At 47.9% G+C, this 18,942-nt stretch overlaps 1 protein-coding gene across 1 annotated transcript in view; it reads left to right on the top strand.

Moving 5' to 3' along the window:
* Positions 1–11,937: 11,937 nt before the first annotated feature.
* Positions 11,938–18,942, top strand: part of LOC148508335 (inositol hexakisphosphate and diphosphoinositol-pentakisphosphate kinase 2) — a gene marked incomplete at its 3' end in the record, with an annotated part of 70,024 nt that continues 63,019 nt past the window's right edge. The window contains exon 1 of the mRNA XM_088444646.1: positions 11,938–12,141. The remainder of the gene's footprint in view (positions 12,142–18,942) is intronic.

The raw sequence follows: 18,942 nt of genomic DNA, 5'->3' as shown, positions 1-18,942 counted from the left end.
ATAAAGGGGGCTGCTACCTGGGGGCACTGTATAAAGGGGGCTGCTACCTGGGGCGCTATGTCCCCGTGATCGATCAGCTGCAGTGCTGGATCTAGGTGCCGTGCTCAGCTGATCCGATCAGAGGTTGGATAGTACGTGGGAGTGTCTCACCCGTCTCGCAATGAGCTAACGGGGTGCTCACACTGTCTTTCTCACACTGCTCCATCTGTATCACACTGCTCCCTGTCTCTCTCTCTCGCACTGCTTCCTGTCTCTCTCTCTCTCAAACTGCTCCCTGTCTCTCTCTCTCTCGCACTGCTCCGTCTCTCTCTCGCACTGCTCCCCGTCTCTCTCTCGCACTGCTCCGTCTTTCTCGCACTGCTCCCTGTCTCTCTCTCTCGCACTGCTCCGTCTCTCTCTCTCGCACTGCTCCCTGCCTTTCTCCTTTCTCTCGCACTACTCCATCTTTCTCGCACTGCTCCGTCTCTCTCTCTCGCACTGCTCCCTGTCTCTCTCTCTCGCACTGCTCGCTGTCTCTCTCTCTCGCACTACTCCCTGCCTTTCTCCTTTCTCTCGCACTGCTCCCTGTCTTTCTCGCACTGCTCCCTGTCTCTCTCTCTCGCACTGCTCCCTGTCTCTCTCTCTCGCACTGCTCCCTGCCTTTCTCCTTTCTCTCGCACTGCTCCCTGTCTTTCTCCATACTCACCTTCCAGTCCTCCAGCATCTCATGGTACCCCTATCTTCCTTTATTGAATATTGACTTTATAGCCACTACATGATGATGACATGATGGCTTTATTCCTACACAAACAGGCGGCTTCCAGACCATGTGATCTCCTGCATGAGTAGTGAATACCGACTCAAGACGCTGCCTGTCCAGAAAGGATCAATTTCTTCAGAGCAATCATATAGGTAAGAAAATACTCATTCACAATGCATGCTTGCTTGGAAGCACATAGCCACGCCCCTTGCCACAAAACCACGCCCCCTTTTTGGGCGCGCGCCTTCGCCGCACGCATATAGGGCCACTTTCAGGGAATTTTCCAGGGCCACTTTAAGTTCCCAATCCGCCCCTGGTGCTGCTCATGCGCAGAATCAGCCTTGGTGCTCAGTGGCTTCACTAAGCAGGAGATGAAGACGGCGCTAGAGTGCGCTCCTCTCCAATAGTTTTTCGCCTCACATAATAAAGCTTTCCAGAATGTTCCGCCCATTTGCAGTGAGCTGTGGCAAAACTTTTATTGGTTTTCTATCACTTGCCAGTGCAACATTTTCCTGCATTTTGGCAGACCACAGATTAATAAATGATAACTTGTATTCTTAACATGTAGAAAATTGTGATGGCGATTTGTAGTGTGTTGGGGTTACATGCTGCTTTTGCAGTGATTTTTTTTTTTGTCTGCTTTGTCTTTAATAAATGCATAGGCTTGTAAACCACCCAAAAAATGCCAGAACCAATCACTATCAACCCTGTTATAGAAATGTTCTGGAGACCAATAGGGGTATTCAATATGAAACGTTAACTTCACTGTCGAAGTCGGGCGCGCTCCCGCTTATCCCCGTATCCAATATAAAATTAATGAAAACGGGAAACTCCGAAGTTGGATTTGCGTAAAGTTACGAATGTTTCCTTAAAATAATTGTAAGACCCCCCTAAAGTTGTAAAAACATGGGGGAACACTATGAGTACCCCCGTTTTAGCCTTTAATTGAAAGTCGGGGATTTAAATAGCCGTAGCAGGTGTTTTTTTCCCGACATCGAAGAAGTGATGCAGAAGAGCATTTAGGTTATTTTTTTCATTTTTTTAAGTGGTCCCATCAAATATGGGGTACATGAAAATGGGTACTAGCATATTTTTAAGTCCCTAAAGTAAGTTTTTAAAAATTCTGCATTTGTGCACCTGCCGCTATAAATCTATTCTTCAAAACACCTGCCGCATACATACAGAATAGCCCTGAACCTATTTCCCTATTGTTAAACAATTTTTTTCACCCCAATTTTTACATTATTTTTTTGTGGTGTCCCTATTTTTTTTTTAAAACTTTTTTTGACACAGTTCTTTTTTAAATGTCATTCCCAGGGGTGGAGGCTATTTTTTTAAGCCTGCACCCCTAAACCCCAATTCTGCACTTTTTTTCGACACCTATTCAATGGTGAAAAATGATCCCTGTTTTTGAAAAAATGACCCTTGACCCCAATTAAGGAAAAAAACGGGAATTTTCGGGAAATATGCCTGGGACCCCCCTAAAGATGTCCAGACATGGGGGATCACTATGGGTAACCCCGTTTTTGCCTGCAAAAGAAAGTCGGGTTTTTAAATAGCTTTGCAAGGTGTTTTTTCCTGCCGCGGCTATTAGAAACCCTGACTTCCTTCAGGAGTTAAAAATGGGGGTACCCATAGTGATCCCCCATGTCTAGACATCTTTAGGGGGGTCCCTAGAATATTTCCCGAAAATTCCCGTTTTAGTTAACCTGTAAAAAAATTAGTACAAAATTACAAAAAAAATGATATAAGGTCCCCTCCAAAAGCCAAACCAGCCCCAGGCTTGCCAGCCAGTGTTGGTTTCCAAAAATACGGGGAACAAAATGTGTAGGGTTCCACCGTATTTTAGAAACCAACACTAGGCTGCAGGGACTAGTGCTGGTTTTAAATATAGGGGGCAAAAACGACGTGGGGTATCCCCTGTATTTAAGACCAGCACCAGACCCAACCTACCGGGGTGCAATGCCACAGCCCGGAGACCCAATCACCGGGGCTCCAGGTCCAAAGCATTACACCCCAAGTCGGTCAGCGCAAGCCGGTGATCTCGTGGGAGTCGGGGACCCTCTAAAAAAGGGTCCCCCCTCTCCCGAGCACCACAGGCTTATGCTGAAGCCTGGGGCTCTTCCCCATACCCCTTGCTTGGTGGGTATGGGGGTAATAGGGGGGCCAAATAATGTAACACTATTGTACTTTACAGTGGAACTACAAGTGCCAGCATGCCTGCCATTTTGCACTTGTGGAACTACAAGTGCCAGCAGACATGCGGCACCTGTAATTTCACTGTAAAATAAATAGATAAAAAAAGACAAAACACACACACCATGACTAGTATAAGTTTATTACATACACCTACCCATTCACACATACTTACCTATACCAGAAGAACATAACTATATAAAATCGCTAAGTGGATACCTTCCTTAACACAAAACGAAAAACAAGGAACGAACGTGTCCCGGACACAATTGTAGCGCCTAAAACTTCAGAAACTATCTTCTTGATATGTCCATAAATAGGATCATAACCGTGTAGAGAAAAACAAAGAAGAGCCTTATCCAAACATTATACACCTATAGGAGCTATATGGGTCTCAGCGTGCTGCCACCACTTTAGTGTCTTTTGCTGTAGTCGCATCTGCGCATATGATGCAATCACACTGACATAATTGTAGAATAGATCACGTTTCTGCATATATGATTATTGATACCACACAGACATAATGGTGAATGACTATTCACATGATTGTTAACACTGAGCTGCACCATCATTGCGGCACCACTGTATGAGAAGTACACAGGTGCGAGTCATTCCAATCAGTGTAATGACGGAGAAAAGGCCCCCATACATCAGAGATGGATTGCAGCAATCGTGCAATTTGCAATTGATTGTGTATAAAAATCTTTCCCTTTTTCAATCGATTGCAGATAGTAGAATTGCCACAATCGATTGAAAAAGGGAAAGATTTTTATACACAATCGATTGCAGCAATCAATCTCTGATGTATGGGGGCCTAAAGCTATGATCATTCACTGACTAATTGCAGCCTGCTTCCTCCAGTCTGTCTAAAGGCCCCCATACATCAGAGATGGATTGCAGCAATCGTGCAATTTGCAATCGATTGTGTATAAAAATCTGCAATGTACAGTATGGGCTTCAGAGATTGCAGATTGCAACCAAAAAGTGATTGGAATTGTTTAATCAGATTGTCCAACATGTTGGATTTCACAGATCGATTGGGGCTGTAGTTTGCTAGTGTATGGACATGATCAGCAGATTTGCAAAATGAAGGGCCTTTCAAGATTGCCAGATCTATGTTTGCTGCAATCGATCTGCAAATCACTGAAAAAAATCTGTAGTGTATGGGCGCAGATTGCTCGATTGGGAAATCCTAAGATCGGGCAATAAATCTTCAAATTGTTCAATTGTGGTTTTCAGATTGCTGATGTATATGGCGCCTTTATGGTCCTTGCAGTTGCTATTGTATTACATCTGAGAAATGCGAGATTCAATTAGAAATTTGCGAAACTCGCAGTGAGATTTTGTGACTTTTCTACAAAAATAAGAAATATGGTAAGAACTTACCCTTGTTATCTCTATTTCTACGAAGTCCATAGGGTTCCACAGGATACCTTGGGGTATTGGTGATGACGTCAGGCATCGGGCACCACACAGTTAGTTTTCAGCCTCCCAGGATGCACTGGGGTCCCTCTCCTATACCCCGCCCCCTAGCCAAGGCAATCAGTTTCGTAACAAGCCATAGGCCGGAGAAAGAGAACAAAGAGAGAGAAGAAAGTCTGGAACACACAAGAATCACATTCTCACCAGAAGGAGACGGAAAAACCAGTGACCAGATTAAAGCCCATCTGCAGTACAGGTGGGACAGGGCGGGAGTCCTGTGGAACCCTATGGACTTTGTAGAAATAGAGATAACAAGGGTAAGTTCTTACCATATCTCTTATTTTCTACTTCAGGGTCCATAGGGTATCCACAGGATAAAGCAGTATCCTTTAAGGGTGGGGAAGCTCCTGTGTTGGAAGGAGAATCCGCCCGAAGGAAGCATCCTGAGAGGCGAAGGTATCAAATGCATAATACCTCACAAAGGTATGGACAGAAGACTAGGTGGCTGCCTTGCAAAGCTGAACTGCAGAGGCACCACGGCAAAGCTGCCCACGAAGGACCCACAGACCTAGTAGAATGAGCTTTAAGAGAGGATGGTACAGAAAGGCCCTCATGAATGTAAGCCTCAGAAATCGCCATGCGAATCCATCCTGCCAAAGTTTGCTTAGTGGCAGGCCAACCCTTCTTATGGAAACCATAGAGCATGGACAAACAGAGAGTCTGATTTCCTAAATGAACTGGTACGGTCAACATAAATCCGTAAAGCCCGTACCACATCCAAGGAGGCCTCACAAGCAGAGAGGTCTGGGGAATTAAAGGCCGGTACTATGATTTCCTCATTGATGTGGAAACTAGATACCACCTTAGGTAGGAACCCAGGGTGAGTGCGAAGCACTGCCCAGTCCCTATGGAAAATCAGAAAGGGAGGGTGACATGAGAGAGCCCCCAAATCTGACACCCTTCTGGCCGAGGCAATGGCCAGAAGAAACACAGTCTTAGCTGTAAGCCATTTTAAATCCACTGAGCCCAGTGGTTCAAATGGCGGTCCTTGGAGAGCCCTGAGGACCACAGCCAAGTCTCAAGGAGCCACAGGTGGAACAAAGGGAGGCTGTATGTGAAGTACACCTTGCATAAAGGTGCGGACATTAGGAAGTGTAGCAATCCTACGCTGAAACCACACTGAGAGGGCAGAAACCTGCACCTTCAGGGAAACAAGGCGAAGACAGTGATCTAAGCCCACCTGTAGGAAAGCCAAAACCCTGGATATCCTAAAAACCTGAGGATCATAGCCTCTAGGGCGACACCATTCAAAGAAAGTATGCCACACTCGGTGGTAAATTCTTGCAGAAGCCGGCTTCCGAGCTCTGAGCATGGTGTTAACTACAGAGCTGGAAAAACCCCTGGACCTAAAGAGGGTAGTCTCAACAGCCACGCCATCAAAGAAAGATGACCCAGGTCCGGGTGATGGCAAGGACCTTGAGACAACAGGTCCAGACGTAAAGGCAACAGCATCGGAGCATCTATGGATAGACTCTGTAGATCTGAGTACCAGTGCCGTCTGGGCCACGCTGGAGCGATCAGCAGGAGCGTGTCGCCTTCTTGCTTGAATTTGTGAATCACTCGAGGAAGAAGGGAGAACGGAGGGAAGAGGTACGCAAACTTGAAGGTCCACAGGACCGACAGAGCATCTACCAGAAGTGCCTCTGTGTCTCTTGTTCTTGACCTGTACACAGGAAGCTAGTTGTTGTGTTGGGAGGCCATGAGGTCTATCTCTGGAAGGCCCCACTTTTTCACCAGTAGCTGAAACACCTCCTGGTGAAGAGACCACTCTCCTGGATGCACGTCTCCTGGTATTAATACTGCCGAGATGGCAGGGAGATTGCCTTCTGCCCACGCTAGAATGTGGGACACCTCTGTCAGAGCCACCTGACTGAGGGTTCCTCCTTGGCGGTTTATGTAAGCCACCGTGGTGGCGTTGTCCGACTGCACCTGCACAGGTTCTACGTGGAGGACATTTCTTGCTTGTTGGAGAGCTTTGAATACTGCCCTTATATCCAAGATGTTTTTTGGAAGTGCAGATTCTGCTGGCGTCCACCGTCCCTAGAAGAAGTGTGGACCCGTCACTGCTCCCCAACCTCGAAGGCCGGCGTTCGTCGTCAGAAGGACCCAGACCGCAATCCAAAAGGGGCGCTCCCTGTTCAGGTGAGTAGTCTGCAGCCACCAGGCTAGAGACAGACGTACCTCTGGTGAAAGCACCATTGTCTGTGTCTTTATCCGTTGGGGCAACCCATTCCATCTGGAGAGGATCAACTTCTGCAGAGGTCTGGAGTGAACCTGGGCAAACTCCACCATGTTGAACATCGACACCATGGATCTCAGTAACCTCATCGCTGAGTGAATAGACACCTGGCGACTCTGCAGGCAACTGCGTACTTTTGCCTGTAATGCAGAGATCTTTTCCTCCGTCACAAAGATCCTCTGATGTTGGGAGTCCAACAGGGCTCATAGATGGAGCATCCTCTGTGATGGAACCAGGGAGGACTTCTTCCAGTTTATCAGCCAGCCGTCCACCTGGAACACAGAAACTGTCAGTTGCAGATGGTGCTGAAGGATCTCTGGAGACCTTGCCAACAACAGGAGGTGGTCCAGATAGGGCAACAAGCAGACCCCCTGCATCCGCAGGTGGGCTGCCATAACTGCCATTACTTTGGTAAACACTTGAGGCGCCGTGGCCAGACCAAAGGGCAGTGCCTGAAATTGGAAGTGTTGGTCGACTACTGCAAACCTGAGGAAACTCTGGTGTGCTGAGACAATGGGGATATGCAGGTAGGCATCCTGAATATCTGGCGACACCATAAAATCCCCAGGCTCCATCGCCAAAATGATGGAACGCAGGGTCTCCATCCTGAACCAAGGGACCCTCAAGAATTTGTTGAGTGATTTGAGGTTGAGGATGGGCCTGTAAGACCCATTGGGCTTCTGTACCAGAAAGAGATTGGAGTAATACCCCGATCCTCTCTGGGACAATGAGACCGGCACTATAACTCCAGCCTAGAGCATAGAGTGGATCACCTTCCGGAATTCCCGGGCCTTGTCTTAATCCAACTGAAGGCCCATGGTGAAAAACCTGCTGGGAGGCCTCTGTCGGAAAGGAGAGGGCATACCCCTGAGAGACCACTTCTCTTACCCAAGTGTCCACGTTTGTGAGACACCAGCACTGGGCGAACTGAAGAAGCCGGCCTCCCACTTTTGAGGTCCCCCAAGGGGAGGCCCATCCTGTCAGGCTGAAGGCTTATCGTCCGACTTGAGAGTAGAACGTCTTGTACTCCAAGCCTGCTTCTTTGGCTTGGCAGATTTCTTGGCCCCTGCCTGCCTAGGAAAGGACTGCACTTTGGACTTACCCTGGGCCCTATAGAGCCGAAAGGACGAAGTACCAGACCCTGATGGGTCTGTAGCCGATGGCAGACACGCAGACTTAGCTGCTGCCAGAGTGGCCACAATTTTGTCCAGATCAGGGCCAAACAGGACCTATCCTTTAAAGGGCAAGCATTCCAATTCCTTTTTGGAATCTGCGTCCGCTTTCCAAGAGCGCAACCATAGGGTTTGGCGTGCTGCCACTGCTGCTGAGAAGATTCTGGAAGTCAATAATGTATGTGGCTGAGTCTCTGAGGTTACCCACTAACTCCACCTGCTCAGGTGATGAGTCAGCGTCTAGAGACATCTCCAAGCTATCAGCCCAGCGCTCCATTGCTCTGGCTACCCAGCACATGGCTACCCAGCACATGGCCATTGCCAGTCTGGACGCCCCTGCAAGGGAATAAATGGATTTCAGGCATATTTCAACCTTGCGATCCGTAGCATCCTTTAAGGAGGACATGGAGGGCATGGGCAATGTAGCACTCCTCACCAGGCGTGTGACATGAGAATCCCATTTGGAAAAATAATTATCCGCAAAGGGATATGCAAAGGCCAAGCGTTTTTGAGGTTGGTACCTCTTACCCGGATATTTCCACGCCTCCTCTAAATGATCCACTAATTGACCCAATAGAGGATATACAGTGGCATCACCTTTAATATCCTTAAAGAAGGCATATTTGGATTTGGCCACAGGGGGATCGTCATCCTCAATAACCAAGGCCGCATGGACTGCCCGTATAAGGCCTGGTATATAAATTTTATACTTAGACTCAGCCTCCTTAGTACGGGGGGGCTCCTGGTCTGAAAAGTTAAAAATCTCCCCGTCATCAGACGTCATGTCATCCTCATCATATTGAGCCGTCTGAGACACTAAAGACCGCTTAGCAGGCCACAATGATGACTCCCCCTGCAAAACGTCCGTCAGGTGTTGTACCCTGAATTCACCCATATAAGCTCTTGTGAGACCTGGGGGGGCAAAAGTGGGAGACACTGGGGTACCATCAGCTGCCTGGGGAACCCCTGCATGGGTGATGACACTACCAACTGCTGTGATAACCCCATTTGGGGAAACGCAGGGGGCGTCGCCAGCTGGCCCAAAAGGGTTGAAAGTGCCTTAGCAAAACAAGCCCAGGGAGGTTCCTGCACAGGCGCAGTGACAGAAATCGGGCGTGACAGTAAATAACATGCCCTACATAAACCCTCAGTGTTGCCATCACCCTCCGCTATTGGTACATTGCATGTGGTACCCTTTAGCTGGAGAGGAAAATCACGTTCACTCCCAGACATGATGAGTGTAACGGAGCTGTATGTGACCCCTCACAGACAAATATTTTTACTGTGAGGTAATGAACACCCTGCAAGACCGCACTGCAAGGGCTTTAGCAGAAAAAGAACAGGGATGGTATAATGGCTGACAGTCAGAAGTGAAAGTACAGGCAGACAGCGCTAGCATTAAGTCACATACAATGCAGGAAACAATCCCTGCACTATCAGCACTGTGATCAACTACTCAGACACAGAGCCTGGTAGGAAACAGCGCTGCATACTCTGACCTTATAGGTATGCGGGAGGACCCGGACCACTAAGCCACCTGTATCCAGCGTCCAGCAGCGTTTGTCACTTCCTATGAAGAAAATGGCCGCCGAAGAGCAGAGAGGAGGCGGGCCCAGGGAGGAGCGCTGACATAGCCCGCCAAACCGCTGTGGAGAGGCACTGTGCAGTGGGGGAGGCGCGGGCTGTGAACAGGGAAGGCACGCTCCCCTGGCATGTATTTAACCCCAGGGACGCTGGAGCCTGTCCGCTCTGCTGCAGCGGGGTGAAGGAGCAACAGCATGGACGTCTGTACAGACTGTCCATGCTGTACTCCTCTAGTGTGCAGCCACAGCTGCCTTTTAAATATATTCAGGGGCTGTTAACAGCCCCACTCTGTAGACAGTGAGCCGACTCCTGGCCGGGCACCAACGAAAACTGATTGCCTTGGCTAGGGGGCGGGGTTAGGTTTAGGCACTTAGAGGGGGGATTAGGGTTAAGCACTGGGGGGAAGGTTAGGGTTAGGCACCCCTAAGGAGGGTTGGGGGGGGAGGTTAGTAAATACGTACCTGGGGACGATCGGGATTTTCACCCGTGTCGTGCAGCCGCTGTCATGCCGATTCCAACCCCTCTACCATCAATACACCTAAGCATACCTGTCCCACGTCATATACACCTCCACATACCTAGTGTTCATTCTAGCACGCTGCACCTGTCACAAGTTACTCTGTGCAGTTCCTCATTCCTGCCTGGGGTTTTGCTCTCTGCTCTGGTGCTTCTGGTGCATTTTAATGAAAAAAAACTGTTATATAAAGGCCCTGGTGACGAAAAAATACAAAAAAACCTCATTAAAAATCAGTGTACATGGTGGGAACTTCTCATGCATAGACTTTGGCGCAGCATACTGGCAAATGGGAGACAATGTATTATTATCATTTACAGTATATGGTGCCACAAGTGTTCCACAGCGCCTTACAAAGTACATAAACAAATAGGTGACCAGCGACTTACAGCACAATACAATACAATGCAGAACAAGGACATGGATAATATACATTGCTACATTAGCAACCATAACACCCAAATAAGCAACAGAACACAAGCAACCAAGTGTTAGATGCCCTACTGGGGAGTAAGAAGTATTTGAAAGTAAAGTAAGGAGAAGCACAAGAGGGTAGAGGGCCCTGCTCGTAAGAGCTTACATTCTGAAGGGGAGGGGCAGACAAACAGGGGTGACACAGATGGGGTAGACAGGGGGAAAGAAACATGTAGCAGCAAGTTAGGATGCGAGCTGGAAGGCTTGGATGAAGTAGTGGGTCTTGAGAGCCTGATTGAAGGATTGTAGAGAGGTGGAGAGTCTGATGGGGAGAGGGAGAGAATTCCAAAGGTGGGGAGCAGCACAGGCAAAATCTTGGAGGAGTGAGTGGGAGGAAGTAATCGGATGGCATGAGAGGCGGCGTCTATTTGTTGAACGAAGAGGGCGGACAGGAAAGTGAAGGGATATGAGGTCAGAGATGTAAATGGGAGGTACTGGATGTGTGGTTTGAAGGAGAGGGAGGAGTCCAGGATAACTCCAAGACAGCCCACTTTGGGGGCTAGAGGAGATATATTCAATCAAATGTTGAAGGACAATCAGTACAAACCAAGTTATCCATTTTTTTCCCTTGTACAGGTGCAGATATCAAAAAGGTTGGTCCTAGATCCCCTTCAGCTAATGTACCCAGATGTGACGTGGAGTGAGGGCGGAAGTATGGTTCAGTGCCCTGACAGCACTGTTATTTTGTCCCAAATATAGTATCTGGCCACCAACAGTAGAAACTTGTACCCTCGCTTTGCTCTATGTGCTTCGGGCAAGGTGGCTCACTCCGCTCGGTACTTGTGTACTTTATGGACTCATTGCAGAGAGGACCCAAGTGTCCTACACTCATTATTACTATCAATCATGGCAATGTCTAAATCCCCTTCACGGAGAAGACCCCGACATGAGCAGCCAGTGTCCAGCATCATTCCCTACCATCCAAGTGGGCATAGAGGGGGAATATAACCTTGTGGCAAGCGTAGCGAGCCCGCGAGGGGACAACTTTCTTCTTTAGGTGGGGACAACCCGCGAGGGGACATCTTTAGGTGGGGACAACTTTCGGTACTTGTGTATGTAAAGTACACAAGTAGTACCATTTAAAACATTTATTGGGTTCTCTGCAATGAGTCCGTAAAGTACACAAGTACCCTCCGCTCTGCTCGCCACAGGTTACTATTCCGAATAGATGTTCACTTGGATAGTAAATGATGACGTCAGGGTCCTTTAACTGAAGGGGATCTAGCCGCAACCATATCAAACATTCCAATGTTAATAAAAAACAGAGGGATCACTGTCACCTACAAATACAGATGATCTGTAAAATTTCTCTCATGATTTATGAACTTAAAAAAAAAATGCCACAGCTTGATAATACTCTGAATCACAATGCTGTGGAAATAATGGCAGCAGGGTGGATGATAAATGTTGGCCCAAGCTTCGACCTTGGTCACGTGAGCCAGCACATCTGTCGCCATCTTTAAGCGGGGCAGTGGGCCATACGAATCGCTTAAAGGATCAAAAACAATAATAATGCAAACAAACCCAATGCGTTTAAGAGGCGGCAGCCTGTGCAGTATTTCCAACGGGACATAGAACATCAAGTTAGCTGCCGAGCGGAGGGAGGCGTTGCTCTCCCCGCCCCCTGTCTCTTCCTCCCCGCCAGCCAGCCAAGGGGGGACGGAAGTTTGTGCATCAATTAGACGGTGTGTGCATGCAGCGAGAGGCGGCCCGGGGCATGGTGCTGTGATCTGGAGCAGAGGTGAGTGGCTGGGAGGTGATCAGTGCATTGTGTGCATGCAGGGAGATGCCGGTCCTTTGTGTCACCTACTGCACGGTATGACTGAGGATGTCTGTATGACTAGATAAGCTACTGTGTGTCCTGCAGGGTGTTCTCCATGCTGCTGTCATCATGTAACTCACCCCCCGCTGCCTGGGACGTCTCCCCCCGGCCTCACACAGCCGCTGTACACGCAATTACATTGCAGTCTCTGGCATTACAAGGGGATTTACACCTGGGCTGTCTCATGTACCATTATGGTGTGTGTGTGTGATGCTTATCTCTGCGATCTATAGTCTGTGAGAAAGCTCATCCAGCTTAGGAGCTATTGCCACACAATAACGTTTATTACAATGTTACCACTCATCATCCAAACACAACCCATGTGCATGCAGCCCCCCTGATGTACTAAACACAACCCATGTGCATGCAGCCCCCCTGATGTACTAAACACAACCCATGTGCATGCAGCCCCCCTGATGTACTAAACACAACCCATGTGCATGCAGCCCCCCTGATGTACTAAACACAACCCATGTGCATGCAGCCCCCCTGATGTACTAATCCCCAATGAAAGCTTTAGGGGAAAAGGCATACTGTCTGCAGTGTTGGCTTGATGGTTCTGGGCTGGCTCTGTCCATGGGAGAAATACAGAAGTTGTGCACCCATGCTTAGCCTATAGGGGCAGGTAAGTATAAATGTGTATGTTGCTAATTGGGTTACTGGTAATTTATAGATTTGTGACCAGGCTACAGTTCAGTTGTCTGTTTCGCCATGTAATTCAGTGTCCTGAAATCAAACACAAGCTCCTGGCTCTTTCCCTGGAACCAGAGGCTGCTATTGGCAGACAGGGTCCACGTATGGGGAGTTACGCTGCCAAAATAAGCAGACTGATTTTAAGTCCACACAGTTCCATTTTCATAGGAAGGGTCTAAAACGTCACTTAGAATCTGTAGGGTTATTTGGAATACAGTACCTGCGTACAAATTATTTGTCTATTTTATTTCCTTTGAGTGTAGATTGTATGTAGTATGAAACAAACCTTTTTTTTTTTTTTTTTTTTTGTTCAATGGTGGTTGGGCACTATTGGATCTATCAAGAACAAATGAAATAAATTGATAGTTAAATAAAGCCACACTTCCACTTCAAGTTAAATAACTTAACTTGGATTCAGTATGATTTGACGGTTCAAATACTGACAGCGGCATCCCGGCAGCAGAGAAAATCCCGATCGTCGAAGGTAAGTATTGACTAACCTATTCCCCCCCCCAAGTGCCTAAAGCCAACCCCCCTTCCCTGTCGCCTAAACCTAAGTCCCCTGGGGGGTGCCTAAACCTAACATCCCGGGGGGGGGGGGGGGTGCCTAGCCCTAAGTCCCCCCGGGAACCCTAAACCTAACCCCCGCGGCTGTCCGCGCCCGGCTTACCCTCGATCGGTAAGCAGGGTGTTGGGCTCCCGGCGTGGGGAAAATGATAGGCCGGGATTAGATAGTCGGGAAGCAGACGGTCGGGATTCCGTCCATCGGCTTCCCAACTGTTTCCCATTAACTTTGGGATATTGCTGGTTCCAACTATTTACGTTAATATCCAAAATGCACAATTTCACCTGTGAATTGTGGGGCAATGGCAAATTTCGGAAGTGTTCAATTTATTTTTTCCTTCTTTAGTAGATGTCATATTGCTAAAGCTCAAATAGGGTTTTGTCACTTAAAAAGTGCAATTGGATATCATTTATGAGCAAACTCTCCCACACTTTTTATAACTTGGCATACCAATGGTTAGATTTTCATATCAGTAAAAACTTGCATTACTACTTTCATTGCAAAGCTAGAAAAGTTCCTCTCTATTGTGCACATTTGTGAAATTTTCCTCTCAAGCATTATTTCAAGACACATTGCACATTTTATGTGACAACTCCTACCACAGGAATTCTCTCACTCTTATCAGACTCTCCACCTCTACTAACCTTCAAACGGACTCTCAAGCCCCTTTTCTTCATCAAAGCCTTTCAGTTCTCATCCTCACCCACTGCTCCATGTTCCTTCCTCACTGTCTACCCCATCTGTCACCCCTTTTTGTCTGCCCCTCCCCTTTAGAATGTAATGGTCCGTATCCACTGCCCGATTTTACCTGGCCATTGAACGACAATGACGTCGTTATCGTTCAATCGCTTGCAAATCGAGCATTTTAATGTCAAAAACCAGTGATGGGTGCGCCTGCTGGTCATTTTTTACCTCTATCATCGCCTGAAAATGCTGGTCAACCTGACAACTTCATCAGGTTGTCCATATTCGGGGATGATTGTTGTGCCTGCACTGAACGACTGAACGTGAAACGACTGCACGATTACAATGTCCTAATCGTGCACTCGTTTCACAGTCGCTAAGTGGATACGCACTTTTAGCTCTCACGAGCAGGGCCCTCTTCCCTTAACTATACTATCATTTACTCCTAACACTTGGTTCGAAACCAACCCTGCTGCTTATTTAATTGTTATGATCGATAATACTGTTAACTTTTTTCTTGCTTGTTCATTTGCTTATGTACTTGTAAGGCGCTACAGAACCCTTGTGGCACCATGGAAATAAAAGATAATAATGAAGGCGGTTGGGCAGTGCTGCAACCAATATAGCTATCCTTAGTAAAATGGAACTTTCTAAATAAGCTTGGTACACACCATGTGATGGTGCGACCTATCGATGGTGCGATGTAATGATACATTGCGCACACTGTACACACCGCAAGATCCTGTGTATGACTGCGCAATTGTCATACATGGTGCATGCAATAGCACAGCGTCATTCATTGCATTGTCCCATCTGCTGTGCAGAACAGCAGATGGGACGATGCGATGAACAACGGATTGGATGTACACACTGGGCCTGATTCAGAGATGGACGCTCTGAACGAGCGCTCGCTCTGAATCGGGGCGTTTTTTTTTTAATTTTTGGAGCGGCCTCCTGGCCGCTCGCATAGCTGTAGGTGACCACCCACAGCTATAGCGAGCAGCCAGGTTGATGGTCACGATGGTCAAGACCATCAGGCTTTCGATGAGACCCTTGTGGTAGGGTCTTGTGGCCGCAAGCCCCAGAGAGCTTCTGGCTCTAATAGAGCCGGAAGCTCTCCCACTGACATCACTGGTGATATCAGTGGGGCCGCCCACAAACGGCAGGCGTTCGCTTGGGAACACCTCTGTTTGTGAAGCCACCCCCCGGCCACGCCTACCAAACAGGGCGAGCTTTCAATCACCATCAACAGCTCGCCCCCTTTGGTGTGAGATCCGGAGCTAGCCGGATCTCGCGCATGCGCACGACTGAGCCGGCTCCGTCGTGCGCATGCCCAGTGGGCAAACATCGACCCGGTTGCGAGAGCTCAGCGCTTGCGACCGAGGCTGAATCAGGCCCACTATACGATGTGTAGGATATATTGTTCCGATCCACGTCGAAAAGATATATCATACAATACATTGTATAATGTGTACCCAGCTAATTAGTCTAGAGTTCTTGTTAATTATCACAGTAACATTAATTGCAGCTTCTTAATGGAGTGCATGGATGTCAGTGTTCGCAAATACACATTATAGCACGTATTTCAACAGGTATTGCAGCCCGGGGATTCACTCTTAGAAAGTGTCTGGGTCCCCGGGGATGTGCTGTGGACAATCCCTGACAGGCTGTCAGCGATTGGCCGCAGAACAGTGCATCCCTGGAGACCTTAGCACAGCTGCTGCTGTCATTCAAATAAGCATCGGTCGTGAGCCAATCAGCGACGGCTGCCGGTCCGCGACATCCGATTGGCTCGCGGCGGCACAAGCTTTGAATGATGGCAGCGGTATCTTGAAGGGGTGCGAGCAGGGTCCAGTGTCAGACTGCCCGATCTGGACTTCCTCTCCCTCCCCTCTGCAGGCGATGTGTGAAGCCCCTGTCCCTGCCGCCTTCCCGGGTTCCAGCCCCTCCTCCCATGCATGCAGTTTGAGGTGCCATCTCCCTGCCTGTTCTCCAGAGGCCCCACCCTCTCTACAAGTCTCCGCCCCCTGTTGCTTTGCCTGGCCTGTTCTTCTATCCTGCAGGCTGCAGCCGCTGTGTGTGGGGACCCAGAGCCTCCTGCAATGCAGCAATTTTGCAAACAAAGGTAAGTATCTGAGGGGGGCTATGTACTTATTCATGTTATGTGGCTAAGGTGGGGGTATATACTTCACCTGTGGGGTGAGGTGGCTTGAGGGATGTCATTTATCAGGATCAGTGTAATCAGATTATCTGGGGGGGGGGGGGGGGTGGTCATGTGGGCTGGGTGAGGAATAGTAATGTAAAGTCTGAGAGGTGTAATGTACCTGGGGGTAGATGTATGATAGCGGCACTACATGTGCCGCTATAACGCTTTCTGCTTCGCCTCTTTACTATGGCGAAGCAGGAAGCACTACCAATGAGATGTCAGAACATCTCATCGGTCGGAGAGGGGGAGCGTTACCTCTTACCCCCCCCCCCCACTCCGGCGCTACCCGCTAGAGATCACAGCGCATCAGCCTACTGCTGATGCGCTGTGTCTCAGTCCCGGCCGGCTCCACTGAGCATGCGCGGGATCTTGCAAGTATCGCGAGAATCCTGCGTACAGCCTGGAGCTGGCAGCCTCCGCAGAAGGGACAGTGCTGCCCTGCTGTGGGGATAGGGCAGCTCCAGGCTGTAGCTGTCGATGGCGACAGCTACAGCGGGCCGAACGGTCAGGCGATCTGACCGTTCATACATGGCCCAGGCTATCTATCCATGCTGCTAGCTCTTGTAGATAGCGGCGCCGATAATGACGGGCGCATAGGGCCCCTGTCATTTACCGCCAAACCCCCGATCATACATCAGGTAGAATCGGTATCAGCGTACATAACGTGCGCTGATACCGCTTCTGAGCTTTTTACATCCCCCCCCCCCCCTGGGAGGTGTATATTATCTGGCAGAGAAGGTAGGTTGGGGTGTGTATCTCCAGGGGTTGTATACTAATATTATTGGGGCTGAGGTGGATTGAGAGGTGTGCTATTGTATCTGGGAGTTGTATAGTAATAGTTGTGTAGTAGTAAATGACTGTTTGTCATTTAGTTTTATGTGATAGTACCCGTGATGTTACCGTTTCTCCTGTACTGTATTGATATTTGTATATCCATGAGGGCACCAGGGCAGCTGCCTATTGTATCAGTCCTGGGCCCCACAGTTTCTGATGGCAGCCCTAGGTGCCGGAGCGCATAACCCAACGGTTATATATTCATTCATTCATGGGGTATGTGGGGATGTGTAGTAGAATGTGGGGAGCTCGAAAGCATATATTATGATGGGACCCATAAATTGTCAGGTAGGACCCAATTTTTTTAAAGTAGAGGGTCCCTGGGACCCCCATATTTTGTCACTCACCGCCATCACTGGATGTAATCATTGCTGCATGCTGCTTCTTGTAATGTAGTAATGATTTTAGGTCTCATTAAAATAATGAAAGAGCTTTTCTTCTTGGTATAATTTGTCTCAGAGAGAAAAATACACCTCATTAATAGAAAACTAAAATTTTAAATAAAATGTATATATGTAGGAAGTCCTTAAATGTCACTGTGCAAAGATCGCTTTAATATCTCTCTGCATGAATTTATTAATGTGAGTGGAAGCTGCCATATTGTTTATTCGTCTAGCTACAGTGTGGTCAGTTTATAATGGAAATTGATGGCCGTCTTTTTGACAATTTTTCTTTATTGACGCATGACAGATATACAAAATAAAATTAAGCATATTCATTTGTGGGTACAGTAAATTACATATTAGTAGCCATTGGTCAGTATACATATAAAATAGGTTAACAGCATATTTCACAATGGTGTATCCAAAAGAGAATACAATTAAAATGGTGTGAGCCCGGATCCGTAACCATCAGTTCCCAACCATAAGCTAGATAGTACTAAGGGATATCGGGGGGTCCTGTTCTCAAACTCGTGTTCGTACCAAAGCGTATTTCTGAAGCATTTCCATATCTGTTCTTTGTGTATCTGAGACAATGTGTCTATGTAGCTTTTGATAGTCTTTATGTGGCAACTTCTCAACAGAAGAAGCCGTCAGGTGTTAGTGTGTCTCTTATGTATTCGGTGTGATAAGCCCTGTTTTTAAAATGGTATTTTTAATATGGCTAATATTTCATTATAATACCCCTTTTAAAGAACATTTTCATATTCAAATAAGTGGCTTCAATTTAACTATTAGACCCAAACATCTCTATTATAAATACTGTGAGTTGTACTAGATGATACAGCCTGGCCTTCAGGGGAACATTGCAGTACCTATTTGTTGCTCTGGGTTACAGAGACTGCTGCTATGCCTTACCTACCCAGTGGCATTTAATATGCTTTAATCACCTGGCTTGTTTCTGATCATCCCTTTCCCTGCTGTCTGTCACTCTGATTTTCTATTACCGGGACCTTTCTTTGCCCATCTGTGTCTGCCTGAGGCATAGTTCAGTTTGTATTCTGATCTTGCACATGTGCCACCCTGTCTCTGACCACAGCCCTGCATGGGCTTCAGTATTGCCACAAAGCCCACCACCACCTTTAAGGGATCCGTGGTGTAGTCCTACCACCTGTAATACTCGGCAAGTATGGCAGTGTCTATCTGCAGCAGCACAGTGGACATCCCCTCTGCTACAGTTTCACGCGCCAGGTAATGCCTCTCCCGACAGTCTATTCCCTTGCCACTTTGTTAGAATAGTGGTTGCTTCATCCAATGTGCAACCTAGAGATGTAGGGGGGTGGGTAAGGGTTGCCGCT

The sequence above is a fragment of the Taudactylus pleione genome, unplaced genomic scaffold, assembly GCF_031769625.1.
Source record: "Taudactylus pleione unplaced genomic scaffold, aTauple2 ptg000370l, whole genome shotgun sequence".
Taxonomy (NCBI): domain Eukaryota; kingdom Metazoa; phylum Chordata; class Amphibia; order Anura; family Myobatrachidae; genus Taudactylus; species Taudactylus pleione.
Note: the sequence above shows the minus strand (reverse complement) of the source record. Positions and strands in the feature narration are given on the sequence as shown.